Here is a 26,258-nt window from a genome sequence, read left to right on the forward strand (position 1 = left end):
GGGTGGCTGTGGTGGTATGTGAGGAAGGGGTGGGAAAATCCTCATAGAAGATGGTCTAGGAAAAAGGAATCGACAGTTACGTAAGTTTGTGAAAAGCTGCATGCTGTATTTTTCTGCAGGAGATTCTCAGTGCAGATTAGCATAAGAAAAACTCTTGGAAGTCCTACAGGAAAGAAATCAGCTAACTTTGTACAGCTCAGTGTTTTTGAAATTTATTTGACGACTTTCATGTGTAATACATATCCCAGGGAAGGAGGCGTAAATTTTGGGAAACAGTGGACAACATGTGATAGGGCAGCCACGTTAGGTCTCAGATGCAGCCCAGTCCTTTTTTAACTGAAGCCCAATTACTTAGAGCCTGTACTTACAGGAATGTCTGTGCTGGATCTTCCCCTTCTGACTACCTTGCCCCCAACCCACTTTGAGGAAAGAGAGAGAAATTGTAAGAAAACATTTTTATTTTTTAATAAAGATAGGGGATATAAAAACATTCAGAATTGTTTTAATTAAAATAAAGCCAACAGCTATGTTGTCGTGGAATTCTCGGGGCTAGAATAATTTAGCCCTGGCTCCTGTCTCTGATACAGATGTCGTCTTGCGCTACCGACCATTGATATGTTCAGGAGACCCTGAGGCCCAGCAGAGTTGTGAGTACTCAAGGTGTCATTCAGTTAAATATTCACCAGTCTAGACTTATTCCAGATACGAAGAAGAAATCACATTTGAGAAAGATTTTCCACATTGGAGGTTGAATCTAAATTCTGCTTAATCTGTAGTTACCCAGAAATTACAAATGACCCAAGCCCTCACTTTCCATTATCTATTCCACGAAGCTTTCAGAAACAACCACTAAGTGAATGGGTCATGGTGGTGGATGCTTTCCAGTCATAGTCCTGAGCTTCTCTGCTGAAATGGGCGGAAGCTTTTTCTCTTTTGGCCATGCCGCACAGCTTGAGAAATCTTAGTTCCTGACCAGGCATTGAACCTGGGCGCACAGCAGTCAAAGCTCCGAGCCTTAACCACTGGGCTGCCACGGAATTCCGGGAAACATTTAAAAAAAACACACTAAGGGGCTTCCCTGGTGGCGCAGTGGTTGAGAGTCCTCCTGCCGATGCAGGGGACGCAGGTTCGTGCCCCAGTCCGGGAAGATCCCACTTGCCGCCAAGCGGCTGGGCCCGTGAGCCATGGCCGCTGGGCCTGTGCGTCCGGAGCCTGTGCTCCGCAACGGGAGGAGTCGCAACAGTGAGAGGCCCACGTACCCAAAAAAAAAAAAAAAACAAAAAAAAAAAACCACACTAGGTAAATATGTAAGCTGTGTTGATGGAGAGAAGAAAGCCTGAAAACATGTGGTGCTGAAACTTCTTCCCAAACTCCCATGCATCTACTCAAATATATTTCTATAGACTTGGCTTCTGTTTTCAGGTTTTACTTTATGAAGAAGAGTCAGGTCCTTTTCAAACGTCGAGTCCTTGGAAGATCTATACCTTGGGATGTTAGCCCACTTTCAGAAGCATCAGTTTTGTTTTTTTTTTTTTTTTAATTTTTATTTATTTATTTATGGCTGTGTTGGCTCTTCGTTTCTGTGTGAGGGCTCTCTCTAGTTGTGGTGTGCGGGCCTCTCACTATTGCGGCCTCTCTTGTTGCAGAGCACAGGCTCCAGACACGCAGGCTCAGTAATTGTGGCTCACGGGGCAGGCTGCTCCGCGGCATGTGGGATCTTCCCAGACCAGGGCTCGAACCCGTGTCCCCTGCATTGGCAGGCAGATTCTCAACCACTGCGCCACCAGGGAAGCCCCAGAAGCATCAGTTTAATGGTTCTCAAACTTTATTATTCATGACAGTCCCCTGGGGGTGATCAGTAAAACTGCAGTTCCAACGTATTTCCCTGATTAAGAATCTGATTCAGTAGATTGGGGATGTGGCTCAGGAATCTGCTTGTGTGACAACTCCCCAGGTGATTCTGATGCAGTGGTCCAAGGATCATAAGGTAAGCATTAGTTTGGTTCAGAGCTCTCCCATCCACAGCCCAGAGGCCTACGCTCCTTACTTCCATCTGACTTTAGGCCTCAGCTCTGGAGCACCGCTGTTGAGAATCATCTGGTTCACCGGCACTGGCACTGATGCTACAAATTGCCAGTATTGTTTCTTCCATGGTGAGCTTGTTTCTTCCATGGTGAGCTTGTTTCTTCCATGGTGAGCTTGTTTCTTCCATGGGACTGTACAATAGGAAAGCTATGTCAAAGTTTCTTTTTTAAAAAAAATTATTTTATTGGAGTATAATTGATTTACAATGTTCTGTTAATTTCTACTGTACAGCAAAGTTATTCAATTTTATACATATATATATATATATATATACACACATTCTTTTTCAAATTCTTTTCCATTATGGTTTATCACAAGATATTGAATATGGTTCCCTGGGCTATACAGTAGGACCTCGTTGTTTATCCATCCTATATATTGATAGTTTGCCTCTGCTAATCCCAAACTCCCAGTCCATCCCTCCTCCACCTAGCCTCCCCCTTGGCAACCACAAGTCTGTTCTCTGTGTCAGAGCTTCTCAATGGATCTTTAATTTTTGGAGCCAAGAGGTCCTCCTCCCTGTTCTCCCATATAATGAATCTTCAAAATGAGACAAAGTCACTTCAACACTTTTTCTTGAGAGCCTACTAGATTCAAGGCCACAGGATGCTGTTTTGTGCTTTCAAAGCAGAGTTATTAATGAAGCCTTTAAGACCTTTATAACCTGAAAAATTTATCAAAAGGAGTCTCTGTCAGGGGTTCAGAATCCAATTTCAGAATAAAAATGGAAATGTTTCCCCTCCCCCCAAAAAACCCCAAAAACCTCCAACACCATGCTTGGTAATTCCTATGATATTGCAAAAATCAAATTGAGGGACTTCCCTCGTGACACAGGGGTTAAGAATCCGCCTGTCAATGCAGGGGACACGGGTTCGAGCTCTGGTCCAGGAAGATCCCACATGCCGCGGAGCAGCTAAGCCCTTGTGCCACAACTACTAAGCCTGCGCTCTAGAACCCGCGAGCCAAAACTACTGAGCCTGCGTGCCTAAAGCCCCTGCTCTGCGACAAGAGAAGCCACGGCAAGGAGAAGCCTGCGCACCGCAAAGAGAAGACCGTGCACCGCAACGAAGAGTAGCCCCCGCTCGCTGCAACTAGAGAAAGCCTGCGCCCAGCAACAAAAACCGAATGCAGCCCAAAAGAAAGAAAGAAAAAAAATCAAATTGAATGCGCCTGTACATAAAACATCATTTAATATTCTGGGCAATTTATTTTTAAAGAGGAACTGTCAGTCTTTTGACAAGCTTCAAACTTACTCTCACAAATGTCAAAGTCAAGCATCAGGTTTATCTCATCAATCTTTGTGGCTTTACAGCTAGGGAAGGAACTAGCTGACATTATCTTAGGGTCATGAAAATATTAGTTCAGTGAATCAGCAGACAGGAAAATCTGTCTCTTGTTTTGGTATTTTATTTTAGCACCTGAACATAGGCTATGATATCCAAATATGTTAGTCTGTTGAAATTTTAATAGTGTAGGAAGTCCAGAGTTTTGGGGGGGGGGGGGACGTGAATATTATTTCTATAGTCTAAGAAAACCCAAATATCAGAAAAGGACTCTTCTTAACCAGACATCAGTGATAACTCATAAGTTGGACAGTGGCCTGGCTGCACCTTGGTCCACTTTGTCTGTAATCTCTGTTCTTCCCAGCAACCACTAGTAATTGGACAAAGGAGAACGCTAGCCATTCCACTTAGAGTTTTCATGTAGATTTTCTCCTATTAGGCAGTCGCTGGGAACTGCTTGCCCTGTGTAATCAGAGTGTCTTCCTAAAAGAATTCGGGTAATTGACCATAGGTGTAAAATTTGGATTATGATCTTTATTTTCCTTGTTTAAGATGGAACACAGAATTTACTGCATACTGAGTCCAAATTTATGGCGGTAATTCTATCCCTTTTGTTCATTAGTGTGTGTGTGTGTATGTGTCTATACACAGGTATTGTTCTCAGTCACTAAATTGTTCTTAATTTGACTATTTCATCTTCCACAGTTAAATTGAAGTACTGGACGAATAGATTACTCATGCTCATATAGCAAGCTCCCTGGTTTTACTGATTAGTTTGGAATTCTTTTGGAGAAAATATTCAGCATCTTAGGAATCACATTTGAGGCTCTGATTGTATCTTCTCTTCCATCAAGTATGTTTGCAATATATTTTGCAGTAAAAAGTAAAAACGGCGTGTACTAAGTGCCTTGTCCTGTGTTATGTATTGTCACATACATTATCTCACTTTTAGTTATCAGTGACTCCATTTATGCTCCATTTTATGGTGGATGTTCAATATACACTTAGTCATTCATTCTTTCAATAAGTAATGTACTCATATTGAGAACCAGCTATACATACAGGCTACCGTACCATGCCCTAGGATGGGGATTGTGTTGGTGAAACTAAAGATGTATAAAATGAATGAAAGCCTCAAGCACAAGGTTACAAGGTAACTTATCAAGAAGTGTGGGTCATTTAAATGTACCAGGTATGAGTGTTGGGGAGTGTTGGTGTTCAAGAGGACTCTTACGTAAGCCTTGATTTAAAGGAAATACATGATTTTACATTTCCTGTCTGTATTACCTTCTCACTTATCTTCACTCGTATCATCTACCCCCAGTGCTTTATAAACTTGGATTTCCTTATAGTGGATTTTTAAAAAGACGGAATAAGTGGGCCATGCAAAGCCCAGATAGGGACATGTGTGAGGTAGAAATAGGACTCAGTGTTTGGACCATTTTTATGGCAGGAAAGGGTGGTCCTAGCATTTTGTTTTAGTGCCGAATGGATGTTTTCCCCATCACAAAAACTGGAGTTTGTGATTAGAAGTTAATAGTCTGCAAACTGAAACCCAACTGGGTTGCCGAGAGGCAGGCAGCTGCAGAGGCAAGCTCAGGCAATTATGGCTTTGCAGGAAGAATAAAAGCCTTCCCTAGCTGTTCAGGATCTTATAATCAAATCTGTGTCTGTCAATTGCTAGAGTCAGATCATGGAGTTTGCCTACGATTACATAATCTGAAACTCAGGACGTGCAAAACCCATTAAAAGGAATACTTGGGAAAATGAGCCTGGTACTGTACAGACCTTGAAATTGCTTTTCATAAGTTATCTCCAAATAATCAAATGTAGGGGAGGAGCGGAGCCAAGAAGGAAGTGGCAGGTATTTCGCTAAAGAAGAAAATAGGCATTTCCACCTTATTGTTTCTTCCCTGAAATGGTGCTGATAATAATAATATTAAAAAAAAATCTAGCCGGGAGATCTCCCCGCTACCACTTGCAAATGAGAAATGAGTAGGTGATTTTTCCTGAAGCCTCCACCTTTGTCCAAACTTCCAAATGCAACCCTTCCTCTCTTTTTTCTTCCCCGTTCCTCAAACAGGTTTCATTCAACTGGCTCTTTTTTGGGGGGTTGTTGTTGATTTTCTTCCCTTCTTTGGGTTTTGCTACCTGTGCAACACAGACTTGAGATAGGCCTGTGGATAAGATGGGACGTAGACCGTTTCTTATCTAATCGGAAGATGAACGCATTTATGCTAAGAAGTGTGCAGACAAGACAGCCAAGCACTCTATCGTATCACTTATATCATTGGCTCTCCTGCACCAAGGAGACCGTTATCTTCAATGTATAGAGCACGCTGTCCAAACAAAACTTTTATGGTAGCCATATTGGCAAAACACTGCTGACATAAATTTTATGTGGGGCTAAAAATATGCTTGGATATATAGATTTCAGAATTCCAACTTGACAAATTGATGGGATGGCCAGGGAGCGCTGAACTTTCTTTTTTAAAAGGTGATAAAAATAACCCAAGGGCTGTAGACTGAGTTAAAAATAAATGCACAACATAATGTGTTTGATTTAATTTATGATGTCTTTCCTGTGGCTGTTCTTAACAGACTGGAAGGAAGTGGGGCTATGATGCCACTAGGCCTCGCTTTCAGCCAGTGACATGGTGTTGATTCTTTACCATGGAAGGCTCTTCCCCGACCAGTGTGCGTATAGGAGGTGCTGCCCAGACCCTCCTTCCAGTAAGGACTCGCTGCTCAGCCACTGGGGTGAAGTTAGCATACAGTCTCCAGCTGTTGGCCCCTTCAAGGTTTGCTTCAGCTGCAGATGGTTACGTCACCTCAAGTCACACCCCTTCCAGGGGCATCCCAAAGCCAACGACAGATGTGGGAATAAAAAGGCCTGTCATCTTGGCCCACTTAGAACAACTCAGAAGGGCCGTTCTAGCTTCAGCGCTCCCCGTGGAGCTGGCCCAGTCTGTCCTTGAACTTGCTTTACAGCTCCGTTTTCCCCTTTGTTCCTTTCTGCTTCCTTTCTTTCCCTTCTACAAGTGTTGCTACCACAAGCACTTCTTTAGAAACATCCTGGACACTAAACTCTTTCTCGATGTCGGCTTCCCTGGGAACACAACCTGGAACCGGTGCCACATTAGGACTTTTGTGGACCCTCCACACTTTGGCCTCCATGGGTCTCTTCTTCCATTAAAAATATTCAGCGTTTTACCCTCTGACTGTATTTGTATAAAGATGAATATGTTAATACTATATTAAAACTTCTACCTAAAAGTTAAAACTTAAAACCTCTACCTAAAAGTTCACGTTTTCTTCTGAATTTAAAAGAAAGCAAAACATTTTGTGGGCCTTCTGTGACAAATGGAGGAGGTGGCCCTGCCGTGACAGGAGGCACTTGTGTGTCGAGCACGATACACGTGGCGAAGCCTGGGAAGATGGCTTCTGTTGCTCTCTCTTCTAACCTTAGATCGTCAGGTTCCTCAGCCGTCTCCCACTTGCCAGGGAAACGAGCTGACAGCTAGCCCTCCTTTTGGAAAGGATCACTTGTATTGCAGTAAGATGGGAATGATGAATATAGCCGAGGTTTAATTATTTTCACTCTATTAAGACGGTGGCGCTGGAGGCTTGCTTTGTATGACAGAACAGTTGTTGTTTCTGATCGTGTCATTTCCTCTCCACTCCCCACCTTCTTTCCACGTCCACATTTGCTATTGTTAAGGCTTCTTAAGGGCATGTAAATTGGACGTCCAGCCTGGAAGAGGCCCAGATGGCCCTTATCCATAAGCTAGCTGTGTGTGGGTGGGGCAGGGAGGCATAGAAAGACAAGTAAGGGAGAGAGGGCTACTTAAAGTGACCTAGTTGTCCTCTTCCTCTTAACTCCTTTTTTTTTTTAACATCTTTATTGGAGTGGAATTGCTTTAAAATGGTGTGTTAGTTTCTGCTTTATAACAAAGTGAATCAGCTACACCTATACTTATATCCCCATATTTCTTTCCTCTTCCGTCTCCCTCCCTCTCACCCTCCCTATCCCACCCGTCTAGGTGGTCACAAAGCACCGAGCTGATCTCCCTGTGCTATGCGGCTGCTTCCCACTAGCTATCTGTTTTACATTTGGTAGTGTATATATGTCCGTGCCACTGTCTCGCTTTGTCACAGCTTACCCTTCCCCCTCACCGTATCCTCAAGTCCATGCTCCAGTAGGTCTGTGTCTTTATTCCCGTCTTACCCCTAGGTTCTTCATGACATTTTTTCCCTTAAATTCCATATATATGTGTTAGCATACGGTATTTGTCTTTCTCTTTCTGACTTACTTCACTCTGTACGACAGACTCTAGGTCCATCCACCTCATTACAAATAGCTCAATTTCATTTCTTTTTATGGTTGAGTAATATTCCATTGTATATGTGTGTCACATCTTCTTTATCCGTTCATCTGATGATGGACACTTAGGTTGTTTCCATCTCCGGGCTATTGTAAATAGAGCTGCAACGAACATTTTGGTACATGACTCTTCTTGAATTATGGTTTTCTCAGGGTATATGCCCAGTAGTGGGATTGCTGGGTCGTATGGTAGTTCTGCATTTAGTCTTTTAAGGAACCTCCATACTGTTCTCCATAGAGGCTGTATCAATTGACATTCCCACCAACAGTGCAAGAGGGTTCCCTTTTTTCCACACCCTCTCCAACATTGATTGTTTGTAGATTTTTTGATGGTGGCCATTCTGACTGGTGTGAGATGATATCTCATTGTAGTTTTGATTTGCATTTCTCTAATGATTAAAGATGTTGAGCATTCTTTCATGTGTTTGCTGGCAATCTGTATATGTTCTTTGGAGAAATGTCTATTTAGGTCTTCTGCCCATTTTTGGATTAGGTTGTTTTATTGATATTGAGCCCCATAAGCTGCTTGTAATTTTAGAGATCAATCCTTTGTCAGTTGCTTCATTGTTAAATATTTTCTCACATTCTGAGAACTGTCTTTTCGTCTTGCTTATTGTTGCCTTTGCTGTGCAGAAGCTTTTGAGTTTCATTAAATTCCATTGTTTATTTTTGTTTTTATTTCCATTTCTCTAGGAGGTGGGTCAAAAAGGATCTTGCTGTGATTTATGTCATAGAGTGTTCTGCCTATGTTTTCCTCCAAGAGATTTGTAGTGTCTGGCCTTACATTTAGGTCTTTAATCCATTTTAGGCTTATTTTTGTGTATGGTGTTAGAGAGTGTTCTAATTTCATTCTTTTACATGTAGCTGTCCAGTTTTCCCAGCACCACTTATTGAAGAGGCTGTCTTTTCTCCACTGTATATTCTTGCCTCCTTTATCAAAAATAAGGTAACCATATGTGCAGGGGTTTGACTCTGGGCTTTCTCTCCTGTTCCATTGATCTATCTTTCTGTTTTTGTGCCAGTACCATACCGTCTTGATTACTGTAGCTTTGTAGTATAGTCTGAAGTCAGGCAGCCTGATTCCTCCAGCTCTGTTTTTCTTTCTCAAGATTGCTTTGGCTCTTCGGAGTCTTTTGTGTTTCCATACAAATTGTGAAAATTTTTGTTCTAGTTCTGTGAAAAATGCCAGTGGTAGTTTGATAGGGATTGCAATGACTCTGCAGATTGCTTTGGGTAGTAGAGTCATTTTCACAATGATGATTCTTCCAATCCAAGAACATGGTATATCTCTCCATCTGTTTATATCATTAATTTCTTTCATCAGCATCTTATAGATTTCTGCATACAGCTCTTTTGTCTCCTTAGGTAGGTTTATTCCTAGGTATTTTATTCTTGTTATTGCAGTGGTAAATGGGAGTGCTTCCTTAATTTCTTTTTCATATTGTTCATCATTAGTGTATAGGAATGCCAGAGATTTCTGCACCTTAATTTTGTATCCTGATACTTTACCAAATTCATTGCTTAGCTCTAGTAGTTTTCTGGTGGCATCTTTAGGATTCTCTATGTATAGTATCAGGTCACCTGCAAACAGTGACAGCTTTGCTTCTTCTTTTCCGATTTGAATTCTTTTATTTCTTTTTCTTCTCTGATTGCTGTGGCTAAAACTTCCAAAACAATGTTGAATAATAGTCGTGAGAGTGGGCAACCTTGTCTTTTTCCTGATCTTAGAGGAAATGGTTTCAGATTTTCACCATCAAGGACGATGTTGGCTGTGGGTATGTCATATATGGCCTTTATTATGTTGAGGAAAGTTCCCTTTATGCCTGCTTTCTGCAGGGTTTTTATCATAAATGGGTGTTGAATTTTGTTGAAAGCTTTCTCTGCGTCTATTGAGATGATCATATGGTTTTTCTCCTTCAATTTGTTAATATGGTGTATCACATTGTTTGATTTGCGTGTACTGAAGGAAACTTGGATCCCTGGGAGAAATCCCACTTGATCATGGTGTATGATCCTTTTAATGTGCTGTTGGATTCTGTTTGCTAGTATTTTGTTGAGGATTTTTGCATCTGTGTTCATCCGTGATATTGGCCTGTAGTTTTCTTTCTTTGTGACATCCTTGTCTGGTTTTGGTATCGGGGTGATGGTGGCCTCATAGAATGAGTTTGGGAGTGTTCCTCCCTCTGCTATACTTTGGAAGAGTTTGAGAAGGATAGGTGTTAGCTCTTCTCTAAATGTTTGATGGAATTCACCTGTGAAGCCATCTGGTCCTGGCCTTTTGTTTGTTGGATGATTTTTAATCACAGTTTCAATTTCAGTGCTTGTGATGGGTCTGTTCATATTTTCTATTTCTTCCTGATTCAGTCTTGACAGGTTGTGCATTTCTAAGAATTTGTCCATTTCTTCCAGGTTGTCCATTTTATTGGCATAGAGGTGCTTGTAGTATTCTCTCATGATCTTTTGTATTTCTGCAGTGTCAGTTGTTACTTCTGCTTTTTCATTTCTAATTCTATTGATTTTGAGTCTTCTCCCTTTTTTTCTTGATGAGTCTGGCTAATGGTTTATCAATTTCGTTTATCTTCTCAAAGAACCAGCTTTTAGTTTTATTGATCTTTTCTATCATTTCCTTCATTTCTTTTTCATTTATTTCTGATCTTATCTTTATGATTTCTTTCCTTCTGCTAACTTTGGAGTTTTTTTCTTCTTCTTTCTCTAATTGCTTTAGGTGCACGGTTAGGTTGTTTATTCGCGATGTTTCCTGTTTATTAAGGTAGGATTGTATTGCTATAAACTTCCCTCTTAGGACTGCTTTTGCTGCATCCCATAGATTTTGGGTCATCGTGTCTCCATTGTCATTTGTTTCTAGGTATTTTTTGATTTCCTCTTTGATTTTTTCAGTGATCACTTCGTTATTAAGTAGTGTATTGTTTAGCCTCCATATGTTTGTATTTTTTACAGATCTTTTCCTGTAATTGATATCTAGTCTCATAGCGTTGTGGTCGGAAAAGATACTTGATACAATTTCAGTATTCTTAAATTTACCAAGGCTTGATTTGTGAGCCAAGATATGATCTATCCTGGAAAATGTTCCATGAGCACTTGAGAAAAATGTGTATTGTTGTTTTTTGGATGGAATGTCCTATAAATATCAATTAAGTTCGTCTTGTTTAATGTATTATTTAAAGCTTGTGTTTCCGTATTTATTTTCATTTTGGATGATCTGTCCATTGGTGAAAGTGGGGTGTTAAAGTCCCCTACTATGAATGTGTTACTGTTGATTTCCCCTTTTATGGCTGTTAGTATTTCCCTTATGTATCGAGGTGCTCCTGTGTTGCATACATAAATATTTACAATTGTTTCATCATCTTCTTGGATTGATCCCTTGATCATTATGTAGTGTTCTTCTTTGGCTCTTCTAATAGTCTTTAAAGTCTATTTTGTCTTATATGAGAATTGCTATTCCAGCTTTATTTTAGTTTCCATTTGCATGGAATATCTTTTTCCATCCCCTTATTTTCAGTCTGTATGTGTCTCTAGGTATCAAGTGGGTGGGTCTCTTGTAGACAGCATATATATGGGTCTTGTTTTTGTATCCATTCAGCCAGTCTGTGTCTTTTGCTGGGAGCATTTAATCCATTTACATTTAAGGTAATTATTGATATGTATGTTCCTATTCCCATTTTCTTAATTGTTTTTTGTTTGTTACTGTAGGTATTTTCCTTCTGTTGTGTTTCTTGCCTAGAGAAGTTCCTTTAGCATTTGTTGTAAAGCTGGTTTGGTGGTGCTGAACTCTCTCAGCTTTTGCTTGCCTGTAAAGGTTTTAATTTCTCCATCAAATCTGAATGAGATCCTTGCTGGGTAGTGTAATCTTGGTTGTTGGTTTCTCTCCTTCATGACTTTAAATATGTTCTGCCAGTCCCTTCTGGCTTGCAGAGTTTCTGCTGAAACGTCAGCTGTTAACCTTATGGGGATTCCCTTGTGTGTTATTTGTTGCTTTTCCCTTGCTGCTTTTAATATGTTTTCTTTGTATTTAATTTTTGACAGTTTGATTAATATGTGTCTTGGAGTGTTTCTCCTTGGATTTACCCTGTATGGGACTCTCTGTGCTTCCTGGACTTGATTAACTATTTCCTTTCCCATATTAGGGAAGTTTTCAACTATAACCTCTTCAAGTATTTTCTCAGTCCCTTTCTTTTTCTCTTCTTCTTCTGGAACCCCTATAATTCGAATGTTGGTGTGTTTAATGTTGTCCCAGAGGTCTCTGAGACTGTCCTCAGTTCTTTTCATCCTTTTTTCTTTATTCTGCTCTGCGGTAGTTATTTCCACAATTTTATCTTCCAGGTCACTTATCCGTTCTTCTGCCTCAGTTATTCTGCTATTGATCCCATCTAGAGTATTTTTAATTTCATTTATTGTGTCATTCATCGTTGTTTGTTTCATCTTTAGTTCTTCTAGGTCCTTGTTAAATGTTTCTTGCATTTTCTCTATTCTATTTCCAAGATTTTGGATCATCTTTACTATCATTATTCTGAATTCTTTTTCAGGTAGACTGCCTATTTGCTCTTCATTTGTTAGGTCTGGTGGATTTTTATCTTGCTCCTTCATCTGCTGTGTGTTTTTCTGTCTTCTCATTTTGCTTATCTTACTGTGTTTGGGGTCTCCTTTTTGCAGGCTGCAGGTTTGTAGTTCCCGTTGTTTTTGGTGTCTGTCCCCAGTGGCTAAAGTCGGTTCAGTGAGTTGTGTAGGCTTCCTGGTGGAAGGGACTACTGCCTGTGTTCTGGTGAATGAGGTTGGATCTTGTCTTTATGGTGGGCAGGACCGTGTCCAGTGGTGTGTTTTGGGGTGTCTGTGACCTTATTATGATTTCAGGCAGCCTTTCTGCTAGAGGTTGGGGTTGTCTTCCTGACTTGCTAGTTGTTTGGCATAGGGGTCCAGCACTGTAGCTTGCTGGTCATTGAGTGGAGCTGGGTCTTGGCACTGAGATTGAGATCTCTGGGAGATTTTCATCATTTTATATTACATGGAGCTGGGAAGTCTCTCATGGGCCAGTGTCCTTAACTTGGCTCTCCCACCTGAGAGGCACAGGCCTGACACCTGGCCGGAGCACCAAGACCCTCTCTTCTACATGGCTCAGAATAAAAGGGAGAAAGAAAGAAAGAAAGAAAAAATAAGTAAAATAAAGTTATTAAAATAAAAAATAATTATTTAAAATAAAAAATTAAAAAGTAATAAATAGAAGAAAGAAAGAAAGATCAACCAAACCAAAAAACAAATCTACCAGTGACAACAAGCACTAAAAACTGTACTAGGAAAACACACACACACAAAAAAACGGACAGTCAGAACCCTAGGACAAATGGTAAAAGCAAAGCTATACAGACAAAATCACACAGAGAAGCATACACAAACACACTCACAAAAAGAGAAAAAGGAAAAAATATATATGTATCATTGCTCCCAAAGTCCACTGCCTCAATTTGGGATGATTCGTTGTCTATTCAGGTATTCCACAGATGCAGGGTGCATCAAATTCATTGTGGAGATTTAATCTGCTGCTCCTGTGGGTGCTGGGAGCGATTTCCCTTTCTCTCTTCTGTTCGCACAGCTCCTGGGGCTCAACTTTGGATTTGGACCCGCCTGTGTGTGTAGGTCGCCTGAGGGCGTCTCTTTCCGCTCAGACAGGATGGGGTTAAAGGAGCAGCTGATTCAGGAGCTCTGGCTCACTCAGGCCTGGGGAGTTATGTGTACGGAGTGCGGGGCGAGCCTGTGGCGGCAGAGGCCGGCGTGACGTTGCAGCAGCCTGAGGCGCGCCGTGCGTTCTCCCAGGGAAGTTGTCCCTGGATCGTGGGACCCTGACAGTGGCGGGCTGCACAGACTCCTGGGAGGCGAGGTGTGGATAGTGACCTGTGCTTGCACACAGGCTTCTTGGTGGCGGCAGCAGCAGCCTTATCGTCTCATGCCCGTCTCTGGGGTCTGCACTGATACCTGCGGCTCGCGCCCATCTCTGGTGCTTATTTAGGCGGTGCTCTGAATCCCCTCTCCTTGTGCACCCCGAAGCAATGGTCTTTTGCCTCTTAGCCAGGTGCAGACATTTTCCTGGACTCCCTCCCGGCTAGCTGTGGTGCACTAACCCCTGCAGGCTGTGTTCACGCAGCCAACCCCAGTCCTCTCCCGGTGCTCCAATGGAAGCCCGAGCCTCAGCTCGCAGCCCCGCCCGCCCCGGCGGGTGAGCAGACAAGCCTCTTGGGCTGGTGACTGCCAGTCAGCACCGATCCTCTGTGCGGGAATTTCTCCGCTTTGCCCTCCGCTCCCCTGTTGCTGCGCTCTCCTCCGCGGCTCCGAAGCTTCCCCACTACGCCACCCGCAGTCTCCGCCCATGAAGGGTCTTCCTAGTGTGTGGAAACCTTTCCTCCTTCACAGCTCCCTCCCACTGGTGCAGGTCCCACCCCTATCCTTTTGTCTTTGTCTTTTCTTTTTTCTTTTGCCCTACTCACGTTATGTGGGGAGTTTCTTGCCTTTTGGGAGGTCTGAGGTCTTCTGCCAGCGCTCAGTAGGTGTTCTGTAGGAGTTGTTCCACATGTAGATCTATTTTTGATGTATCTCTGGGGAGGAAGGTGATCTGCACGTCTTAGTCTTCTGCCGTCTTGAAGGTCTTCCCCTCCTAACTCCTTAAAGCCTTTATTTCACACTGAGCAGCTATCTTTTTAAATAAATTTGTTTATTTATTTATCTTTGTCTGTGTTGGGTCTTCGTGGCGCATATGGGCTTTCTCTAGTTGTGGCGAGTGGGGGGGCCACTCTTTGCTGCGGTGTGCGGGCTTCTCATTCCAGTGGCTTCTTGTTGCAGAGCACGGGCTCTAGGCACGTGGGCTTCAGCGGTTGTGGCACGTGGGTTCCAGAGTGTGGGCTCACTTGCTCCACAGCGTGTGGGATCCTCCCATACCAGGGCTCGAACCTGTCTCCCCTGCACTGGCAGGCGGACCCGTAACCACTGCGCCACTTTGGAAGCCCTGATCAGCTATCTTTTGTTTGGATTTGCTTGGTCCCAGGAAGGTTCTTTTTGTTGATTTTTAACGATTTAGCAAACAGATATTTTTGAGTGCTTGCTATGCACCAAAGATTGCTTTGGGCAGTTTTATTTACATGATCTCAGTATCGCCGGGTGTCTTAGCTCAGCCTGATCTTGGATTCATAATCTGGTTGTATGTTGCATCAGTGGCCCACATGGCATCAGACTGCATTAACTGAAGTGCATAGCAGAGGGGAGATCTAACAGAAGTCAGCTTCTGTGCTTAGGTGACTAAGTCAGAGATTAATGGTGAGGACATTATACCCAGAAAGGCAATAGAGCATGTGGCCGATAGCATGGACTCTGGCCTCAGGCTTCCTGGATTCAAATGCTGGCTCCGCCACTTACTTGCAGAATCACCTTGGGCAAATTGCATAACCTTTCTGTGCCTCTGTTGCCTTACATGTACAATGGGGATAAGAAGTACTAGCATCGCTGAGTTACAGAAAGGGTTAAAAGGGCCAATATGTGTAAAGCACTTAAAATAGTACCTGACACATATATAGTAAGTATCTCAAAACATGTTAACTAATACTGGTATGGTGTCTATTACCCTTACCCCGTGGACTAGCTTTCTTTGTCCCTGTGGACCTAAAGACTGCAGACTGAAGTGGAAAGAATTGCTTTTAGAAGGGTGTTTGTGAGACTGCGTATCCATAGCACTGTTTTGGACTCAGGTGACAAAATACAACACACAGCTGGGAAGAGGGTCTTGGCGCCGGCAGGTGCCGTTTGGTATCGTGGGGGTTTTGCAGCTTTGCGAACACTAAGAAAGAGTCCCCTGCGCGGGCAAGCTGTACTCTTATTTGGAACATGCCCCCATGAGACCAGGAGATGGAGGTGGAAGTGACTGCTCACTTGTGACAACAAATCATCAGGACTGAATCAAGTTGCTGTGGCTTGCCAGGCTCCCTCTGCCACTGCCTGCTCTATTTGCATGACCTGATGTGATTAGGCCCAGAATCTTGGGTGGGCTTAGGAAGGGCAGCAGTCATCATCTGCTCAGAGGCTGCGTGCACGTAGGTCACACCCTTGGCTGCGTGGGCCCTTTGCTCATTGGGTGCCAAACCTAGGGTGACCAATACCGTGGCTCCTCTCTAGTTAGTCTTTATCCAGAGACAGATGTTTTCTGGGAGGCCTGTATTATAGAGACCTTGTCGTAAACAGAGTCATTAGGCGGACAATGGGAGATGCAGAGAACTCAGAAGGAGGAAAATGGAGGGGTCAGTGAGTGTTAATTTCAAACAAGCATCTTTGCCAAAATGAAATAATTACTGTATCTAGATAAAGCAGACTATGTTGGAACAAGCAAATGTTCTTGGCAGGAAGTCGATCACATGCTGCACAATTCAATTTATGGGCAGCTACAGACAGCTTTAAAATATTTTTCTGGCTTAATGTGATGTTGAATTATTGAACCCCCTTTTGTTAAACATTTATTAACAATCCAAAAATACCAGTAAGTGGATCAACAGTTTATTTGTCTTATTCTAAAATAATCCTTCTCTGTCAACTTCATCTTTCAGAATCATCATTCCTGAATTTCTCAGAATATTTGGGGAGCTAGGCTTCTTTCCTATCATCCACTACTAGGGATCTAACTTGCCCATTTCCAATAGAGCTGCCATCTCAACGGTGACCTTGAAAGAGATTACAAGCAACAATTACCATGTTTTGGTCTTTCTTATTCTGAAAGCAAACAAAATTTCTTCCTTGATTCCCACAGTCCCATTCCTTCTTATTTTTTCTTCACATCCTTTTATAAGTAGATCACATTGTCTCTGCTTTCGCACCTCTATTCCCTCTTCATTCCACTGTAAACTGGCTTCTGCTGCCATTATCCACAAAAACTACTCTTGCCAAGGTCAACACTCTCACTGGGCAGTGCCATCCACTCATCACCTATTTGCTGATGATTCCCAGATGATGTTTTTAGCCCCAACGTCTCCCTGAAATGTCAGGATTATATATTCAATGGCCTGCCACCAACTCCAGCTGGGTGTCTCATAGGCAATTCAAACTCTTTATGTCCAAAACGGAATTCATCATTTCCCACCTCAAACCCATTCCTTCCTTTGATGTCTCTATTTTGTCACCCAGTTGAAGTCATATCTCATTCCTTTATTTCACCATACCTCTAATAAATCACTATGTCCAGTTGACTTTCTCTCTTAAATATTCCTTGCATTTGTCCTTTCTTCTCGTTTAACTTCTGGACTATGATAATAGTTTTCCAAATGACCTCTGATCTTCTCCCGTCCAGTGCATTTTCCACACTGCCACCAGCAAGATCTTTCTATAAGAAAATCTGACCTTGTCACTTCTGTGGTTAAAACTCTGCAAAGCCTCCTCATTACCTACTGGATAAAGCTCAACCTACCTAATATGGCATTTAAGGCCCTCCAGGATCTTATCCTGCCTACTTTTCTAGGCTTACCTTGGAAATGTTCTTCATTCCTTCCCTATACTCTGCCATTTTTTGCTTTTATACTTTGTATATACTATTCATTTTGTCTAAAATCCCTTTCTCTCCCTATACCTTCCTGGCCTGTATAATTGGACATATCTTTAAGCTCACCTTGTATTTGTCTTCTTTAGGAAATAGTCCCAGCCTGCCCTTCCCACTCCCAGGGTAGGTTGATACGTCCTTTTTGTGGTCCCATAATAATTTGTGCACACTTCTCTCATTTGATTGTAGTTCCTTGTTTTTATCTCTGCTCTTCCATTAGACTGTGTGCTCCTTAAGGTTAGGGGCCATGTTTGTCTTGCTCACAGCTCTATCCCCAGCATCCAACACCATCTCTAGCATCTAAAAAAGGATGCAGGAGGGCTTTCCTGGTGGTGCAGTGGTTGAGAGTCCGCCTGCCGATCCAGGGGACATGGGTTCGTGTCCTGGTCCGGGAAGATCCCACATGCTGCAGAGCGGCTGGGCCCGTGAGACATGGCCACTGAGCCTGCGCGTCCGGAGCCTGTGCTCCGCAACGGGAGAGGCCACAACAGTGAGAGGCCTGCGTACCGCAAAAAAAAAAAAAAAAAAAAGAATAGCCCCTGCTCACCGCAACTAGAGAAAGTCTGCACACAGCAGCAAAGACCCAATGCAGCCAAAAATAAATAAATTTAAAAAAAAGAGAATTACTCTTCTGCTAAGCCTCCCCACAATAGGGGAGAAGTATTTTCTCCCAAATTGGGATACTGGTAGGAAAGGAGATAGATTCTGGAAAGCTTCTTTCCTGAACCCACTCTAATTAGGCTTTTATACTCACCTTTTCCCTGAAATGATTTACCATGGTCACCAATAATCAATAAACTTCCAAACCCAGTGGTTAATTCTCAGTCTTCATCTTATTTGTCTTTTTAGCAGTATTTGTCACAGTTAATCATTCCTTCCTCCATGGGGCAATTTATTCACCTGACTTCCAAGATACAAGTCTATGCTATTTTCTCTTTAGTCACGCATTAGCAATCTTCCTTACTGGTTCTTCTTTATCTCTGTGACTTCTAATTGCTGGAGTGTCCTAGGCCTTATTCCTTTGACCTCTTCTCCATCTCTTCTCACTCTGTGATGATCTCATCCAACCCCATGGTTTTAACTGCCATCTATATGCTGACTACCCAGACATTTTTATCTTTAGCTCAGACTCTTCCCTGAAACTCAGAATCAAATAGCTAACTACTTAATATTATTTTTCACTTGGATTTCCAAAAAGGATCTCAAATTTAAAATATTCCAAATCCAGCTCCTGCTCCAAACTTTTTCCTCTTTCACATTCTAGTAACTGAAGATTCCATTAGAAACCTTGTCCTTATATTTGAACTATATCCCAGATCTGACCACTTCTCACCACCTCTACTGCTACTATTTTCATGCAAAGCACAGTCTATTCTCACCTGGATTATTGCAAGAGCCTATTAACTGCTCTCTCTGTTTCCACCCTTCTGCGTGATCTATTCTCCTTAAAGCAGCCAATGTGATCTTGTTAGAACATAAAGCAAGTCATAAAACTCTTACAGTCAAAATCTTTCAGTGGCTGAGCTCTTTGATCCAGGATTCTCATGCAACACTGACCGGGAAGTCTTTAACCGAGTTATTGTATAGAATACTTGCTGTTTACCAAATCTATTGCTTAGCAAATGGACAACAGTTCTTGACAAATGGACTAGGCTCCAGGAAGGCTGATCTCTTTGTGACATTGATCAGAGAAGGGAAAGAATATACAAAGCAATCAAAAATAGACTTCCTCTGATATGACTTGGGGAAGTGAAATGTATTATGTGTCACAGGTCAAGAAGTTGAAGAAAAAGGGACCTCGGAGGAAGGGGAGGTTATGGAAATGGTATAAACAGGATCATTACCAACTAATTAGATGATTCGGAGAATGCAGACTTTGTGTCTTTGTATACCCTGGGCTCATTTCAATCTTGAAATAGAACATGTTGCTATGGAAAGAGTCACAGAGGTCATGGACATCCAGATGAATAACTAGAAGAAACCTGGCTGAAAATTTGCTAAATTTAGTACACTGACAAAAGCCAGTTGGGGCTTTTATATTCTGAGTTTGCATGTGTAGAAGAAAGTAACAGGGTTAGAGATTAGTTATGCAGGTCATCAGAGTCGCCTTGATTATTGGCTGATGCTGAAAGGAAGATGAAAGAAATGTAATTTCCAATGGAAGTGTTTAATGAACTGCCTAATTTGAGAATTGAGTTTGGATTTAGAAGACGTGCCCATTATTGGGTGGCAAGCACATAGGCAGAAACGGAGATCAGGGTCTGTGTGTCCAGTATCCTGGGGGAGAAAAGAACATGTTGGAGCATGAGTGAGTGAACAGACAGGAAATATAGCAGCTGTTATTGGAACAAATGATTTCAGCAGGTTAGCAAGTTAAGTATCTGGCTGAAAAAGAAAAAAATTGAATGGATCATTTGTGACACAATCCTGAGATTTTAATCAGGGTATTACCTAACTGATGTCCTCACATTAGTAGAAGAGAAAGCTAGGAATTGCTTTTTTCTTCTTTTTGATTTATAGTGCAACCTGAATTGATTTCTGAGTAAACGCCCCAAAGAGGCAAGCCTGAGAAGATTAATATTGAGGTCATTTACTGACATCAGAAAAAATATTGCTAATTGTTTCCTTGTATCAGTGGGAGAGAAAAACCTAGTGGATGATTAGCTTTCAATAAAGGGGAGGCCACTGAATTTAAAGTGACAGTTTCATTCTTTGTCTTGCCATGAAGCACAGACCGAGTAGAAGGAGAGGGCTGCAGATGTCTGTAGTGAATAAAGTGGAAAACGGAATAATTTAATATTGATAATGGTACTGACTAGTATGACTCAATCCAATACATATTTATTGGGCATCTAGTGTATGATAGGCGTCATGTTTAGAGGCACCAGGGGACAGAGAAATGTCACAGCTCTTGCCTCAAGCAGCTTGCAGTTTTACTAATGGTAGGGATCATAGGCAAAATCGTTGTATCGGGAGAGTTTATGTGTGACCCTGGGAGGGCAGGTTGTTGCTGCTGTGTGAGCTAAAGGCAGGGTAGAACTGGTAGAGAAAAAGGTTCCTCCCCACTGATTTCAGTTTGGCGCCTGTTGGGGCTGCCAGGGAAGATGAGGAGGAGGAAGCGTTCCACAGAGGTGTGCAGATTGACGGGGCAGCAGTGATGGCCCAGAGGTCCCGTGGGAATGTGCAGTGATGGTTGCTGTTTGTCACGGCCAGGACCATCGCGACTCTTCCTGACCCCGGATTTGAGACAGAGGGAGAGATCTGGAGGGGCTGGGGTTTCAGTAGGTCTTGGGATTGTTGCATGTGTAATTAGGCCACCCTTTTGCTTGTCATTACGCCCATGGACTGCCTGACTGATTGCTGGTTTGTCTCCCAAGGGGACTTTGTGAGGCCTCTTGGCTTTCACTTTTTTTTTTTTAAACACTATTGTATCCCTGTGCTGGTGTTTCTATAAACACTTGGTATGTAAGGTTTACCCTTTATAACAGGAATGCAAAACTAGGAACACTTCAGAAACACCAGCCTCTGCAAATTACTGCATGGTCATTAAAAATCATTGTTATCTGGCGACTTACCTGGTGGTGCAGTGGTTAAGAATCTGCCTGCCAAGGCAGGGGACATGGGTTTGAGCCCTGGTCCGGGAAGATCCCACATGCCGTGGAGCAACTAAGCCCGTGCGCCACAACTACTGAGCCTGCGCTCTAGAGCCCATGAGCCACAACTACTGAGTCCACGTGCCACAACTACTGAAGCCCGCACACCTAGAGCCTGTGTTCTGCAACAAGAGAAGCCACCGCAATGAGAAGCCCACACACTGCCACACGACGAAGAGTAGCCCCCGCTCACCACAACTAGAGACAGCTCATGCGCAGCAATGAAGCCCCAACGTAGCCAAAAAATTAATTAATTAATTTTAAAAAATCATTGTTATCTGTGCCTTAAAGGAGAATTCCTAACAGGCGGCTGTGCCTGCCTCATGGGTGCTTTCGTATGTGTTGTGCTATAGCCACTGTCTGTGGGACTGGCCAAGTCAGCTTTTTGCAGAAGATGAAAAGGCTAGGGAAGTAAGTTGAAGAATAACTGAAGGAAGAAAGGATAGGATAGGACGGGCTGGCCCAGAAGGAATAAGAAAAAGAAAAGATATCCAAAAAAGGAGTGAGTGGCAAGGGAGAAGGGAGAGTAGGGTGGCAGAGGTGGCAGAGTGGATGGAAAAGTAATCATTTTAAGTAGATAGCAGAGTCTTGGGTCGAGAAAATAGAGGGAGGAGAGAGGGGAAAAAGCAGGAGTTACTATGGGAATCGAGAAGATAGAGGATGCTTGATTACCTTGGAGTCCACAGGCTGAGGCCCTGAGGCTGATGTGAAATTGCTAGGTTTCCTTTGGGACCAAGGACAGGATTGGAGGGCTCACACACACAAACCCTTGAACAGCTCCAGTGACATTCTGATTCAGCTTACCCATAATATGATTCTTGGATGACAGCTTTTATTCATTCGGGACATCAGGCAAGTCCTCAAAAACCCTAATATAATGGACAGTGTTCTTTGACTGCAGCCAGAAATATGTGTCTGGTCTCCCAGGCAGAAGTCGCCCCGTACCACGCGGCAGTTCACAGGAGTTGAGAGAGAAGATTGTAAATTGCACTTTTGAACCTGGCCTCGCAGTGCCCATCCAGGCAGCTGGGCCTGGCTAAAGCGAACACGAGTTCTGCGCAGGCAAATAATGATAAAAAATGTCATGTGCAGGTCTCTCTGTCAATAACAAAGCTCATCTTTTTGTGTCAGCAGGACACTGCAGGCAGCCCACATTTCAAATTCAGTTAATCTCAAAATAATTCAAAAATCAAAGAGCTTATTCAACCATCAAGATATACCAGATTGACTCACTGTGTATTCATAGAAGAGATTCTGTTTGGGGGGGGGGAGGGAAAGGGAAGAATCCAATATCAAAATCAGTCAAAGCAGCAGTAGTTTTTGTTCAGTTTAAATTGTTTTCATACCACACAACTGCGCTCTGAATACTAAGAAATACTGCCAAAGGATAGTTGACGATGGCATCATTTGCATTCTCAACTAGGAGTAAAATATAGCATTGATCTCTGCGATTAAGTGGCCCTTGCCTCTGTCTCACACGGGGTTGTTTCCATCTCACTGATTTCTCCTTTTCGTTTTTTTTTGAATTTATTTTTATTCTTATTTTATTTATTTTAGGCTGTGTTGGGTCTTTGTTGCTGCACACGCGCTTTCTCCAGTTGCGGCGAGCGGGGGCTACTCTTTGTTGCGGTGCGTGGGCTTCTCATTGCGGTGGCTTCTCTTGTTGCAGAGCACGGGCTCTAGGCACGTGGGCTTCAGTAGTTGTGGCACATGGGCTCAGTAGCTGTGGCTCGCGGGCTCTAGAGCGCAGGCTCAGTAGTTGTGGTGCACGGGCTTAGTTGCTCCATGGCACGTGGGATCTTCCCGGACTGGGGATTGAACCTGTGTCCCCTGCATTGGCAGGTGGATTCTTAACCACTGCGCCACCAGGAAAGCCCCTCCTTTTGGTTTTTAATTTTACACTCTGTCCTTGCTGCAGTTGTTGCGGCACAAAAAGCTGGCAGGGAGGTGGGCAGAGGCATCAGGTTAGCATTGGTTACAATAGTATCATCTTTAGAGGATTTTACATGTGTGTACTTAGCACGTTGGTTTGTTCCTGTATTTTTCCCCTCCATTCTCTCAACTGTCTCCCTCCCAACCGAAGAGGAAGGGGCCGCGGTTACCGAACTCTTTGATCCTCATTTACCTCATCTGTAAAATATGGGTAATAATCACACCCTGGAAGGTTCTCTGTAATATTAGCATTTACCTCCTCAATTTACCCTTTCCTGGTTTTACAGGAGAGGAGATTGTAACTAAGAGAGATAAAGGCTTTGCTTAAGGCCACAGCCCTGTGAGTGACAGAATTACTAGCTCTAAAAATGCACTGTTGTCCTTTGCCTGTGTACTGTTGGAAGCTAAGTGAATGGGGTGAGGGAGGAGAACTGGCTTCCTTAGAAGTTCTGTTGTACAGGATCTGCCCTGTGTCATAAGACACGGAAGGCAAAGTTGCCCCAGGAGTTAGAGGTCGATAGTAACGTCTCTTCCACCCATTTCTTTATTTCATACAGATCCATAAACTCCTATCCGTAATTCCCAAAATGGAGGTCTGAAAATTGAGTTGTGCTTTTGTTTGTTTTTGTAAATTTGGCATGCAAACTCATCTGACGACAGAATTTCTTCTGATACATGAGGATTTTTATCTTCTTTATTAATGCAACTTAGGGTGACCACTTCTTTGTTTCACTATGGATAGATTCATCTTGCTGGGGTGCAATGTACCGCACGTTCCCCCTATTATCTTTCTCAAATCTGAAAAGCATTTCAAATTTGGACGTACTTATGGACCCAAAGGTTTTAGATAAGTGACTCTGGACCTGTAAATACATAATTTCGTGCCTTCAAAATGCCAGGCACCATGCTCGGAGCTGGGAATGTGACGAGGGATTTGGAGGAGGACGCAGCGGCTAATGATCTCAGTACTTGCCCCACGCTGGACACTACGAAGCGCTTAGGTGAAACACGTATTGACTGGTAATGCTTACAGCAACCTTCTGTAGTGGATGCTATTTTCAGTCATGTTTCCTGCCCTCAAGTAGCTCATAGCCCAGGAGGGAAAACATCCATTCTCTGTGACAGATGCTAGAACTCGACAAGGAAAATGTGTACACTTTAGCTGCCACTGCTGCCTGGGCCCAGACCTTGTTCTGTCTCTTGCCACAAACAGGTGTATAACTGAGCGGCAAAAGACCCGGGACCAAGGAGAGAAGAGGTGGCAGCGATGGAAAAGACAGAGATAAGGAAGGGGTGGCATGTTGGTCCAGTGGACCGAGAGCTATTAAGGGATAACATTTTATGGGACATAATATTAGCCAGTTCGGGGATTGGAATGTAAGAGGATGCTGCTTGCTCTGGGGTTCTGGTTCTGAGCCTTTGATGCCCTAATACAATATCAGGACAGATAAGGGTCTATTGGGCAGCCTGACATGTGACAGGCTGTGACAGGTAAGGGTCTACTGGGCAGATAAGCATCTGTTGGGCGGTCTGACATGTTAGCTTTGTGAGGGGTCATTTAAGATGTAGCATCTCCTGTTTCTCAGCAGCTCCTTCCAGAGGCATGCTTTGAGATGAAAACTCAGGGCTTAAGATTTTCTAAGGGGCGGGAGCCTTTAAACTTGAGGCCTAAGCATGGCTGCTCAACCCCTCCTAAGCGAGTATGGCTTTGCCCATGAGTATATCAAATAATACCTTGCCAGGTTGCAGGGCTAGGGTCAAGTTCTGAAATGTGAGAGAGAGCCCAACCCGATGTAGTACCTGCCCATTTCCAGTGTAACTTTCATTTTAATTGCTCATACTGAATGCAAGACCTGATCCCTGCTGTTCAGGTGACCATCAGTTACAGGTCCCCCTGGCAGCAGGCCATGCTCCCTCCCCTCCCTTGCAGGTAATTGATGGGCTGAAGCGATTAAGGGTGATATGCTGCATCACAACCATCATTCCCATAACCGAGAAGACATGAGCACACAAAGCATCCTCGGTGCTTAATTGATAATTCTCATGAGCTGTCCAGACAGGGGCCATTTATATATTTGGCGCCCTCATTTTTCTTTCCTCCCTGGGGTTAGGTGCTGCAGCTGGTAGGGCCATTAGCCCCTTGTCCCTGCTGGTGAGTTCTGGCTTGCAGCCCGCTTGTTTGTCAGAACAGAAGCCTCGAGCACATCGTGGGTAGTAGGACAGGACAAGCAGGAGGGGTGGGGAACTAAGATCCTGCAAGCCACACGGCAGGAACTAGCAGTACCCACTTGGTGAGGCAGAGGCTTTGGGGCTGACCTAAGTGTAGGCTATAGGAACAAGCTGAACCAGGCTGGTGGGAGATAGCCATAACAAGTAGAGTAACAGTGTAGCAGTTATCATTATTGTTAGTGTTAGAATGATTATCATGACAGCTAGCATTGCCTGAACACCTACTCTGTGCTAGGGGCTTTACACTCATCCTTTCATTTAATGGTTGCAAGATCTGAATGAACGGTATACACGGTATGAATCACAGCCCTCATTTGTCTGGTGCTACACAGCTGAATCGTTGTAGAGCCCAGATTCAACCTCAAGTCTATTACTGTCCAAAGCTATTGCTAGTTTACTTTTAGCACTTGCGCCGTGTGGCTTTACAGGATCTTAGTTCCCAGACCAGGGATCAAACCCGGGCCACGGCAGTGAAAGTGCGGCGTCCTAACCACTGGACTGCCAGGGAGTTCCCTACTTTAACTAGACTATACCGCCCACTTGGAAAAGGGTCATGCCGTGGAGGTAATGTGCTTGGAATTCACTGGAAGCAGAATTGGTTTGAGGGGCAGGCCAGGCAAGTGGCTGCCCAAGGCATCAGGCCTTATGGGGTATTCCTATAGCCCTGAAAACTATTTTTTCTTAATTTATTTTATTCCAGTCTAGTTTATGTACAGTGTTGTGTCAGTTTCTGCTGTACAGCAAAGTGATTCAGTTACACACGTATAGAATGGAGTTGTTTGTTTTCTTATTGTTGAACTTTAAGAGATCTTTGTAGATTTTGGATAACACACCTTTATCAGATGTGTCTTTTGCAAATATTTTCTGCCGGTCTGTGGCTTATCCTCTTAATCTCTTTATATTGTCTTTCACAGAGCAGACGTTTTTAATTTTAGTGGAGCACTGAAAAATTTGGAAGCGTGGAGCCGTTTAACTCAGGTTTCCAGATTTGAACCCATCTATCATTGCTCCACCCTGTCCAGAGCAGACAGAGGCTTTGCCAAAAAACCAAACGACCCCTTGCCAGATTGAACATATATCCATTGAATAATTTTGCGATATACCTACAGGTTGCA

General features: G+C 43.2%; 1 long non-coding RNA gene across 1 annotated transcript in view; it reads left to right on the top strand.

Moving 5' to 3' along the window:
* Nucleotides 1-594: 594 nt before the first annotated feature.
* Nucleotides 595-26,258, top strand: part of LOC141277625 (uncharacterized) — a 119,359-nt gene continuing 93,695 nt past the window's right edge. The window contains exon 1 of the long non-coding RNA XR_012329313.1: nucleotides 595-647. This is a non-coding gene — a long non-coding RNA (uncharacterized lncRNA). The remainder of the gene's footprint in view (nucleotides 648-26,258) is intronic.

Source organism: Tursiops truncatus, chromosome X (genome assembly GCF_011762595.2).
Source record: "Tursiops truncatus isolate mTurTru1 chromosome X, mTurTru1.mat.Y, whole genome shotgun sequence".
Classification (NCBI taxonomy): domain Eukaryota; kingdom Metazoa; phylum Chordata; class Mammalia; order Artiodactyla; family Delphinidae; genus Tursiops; species Tursiops truncatus.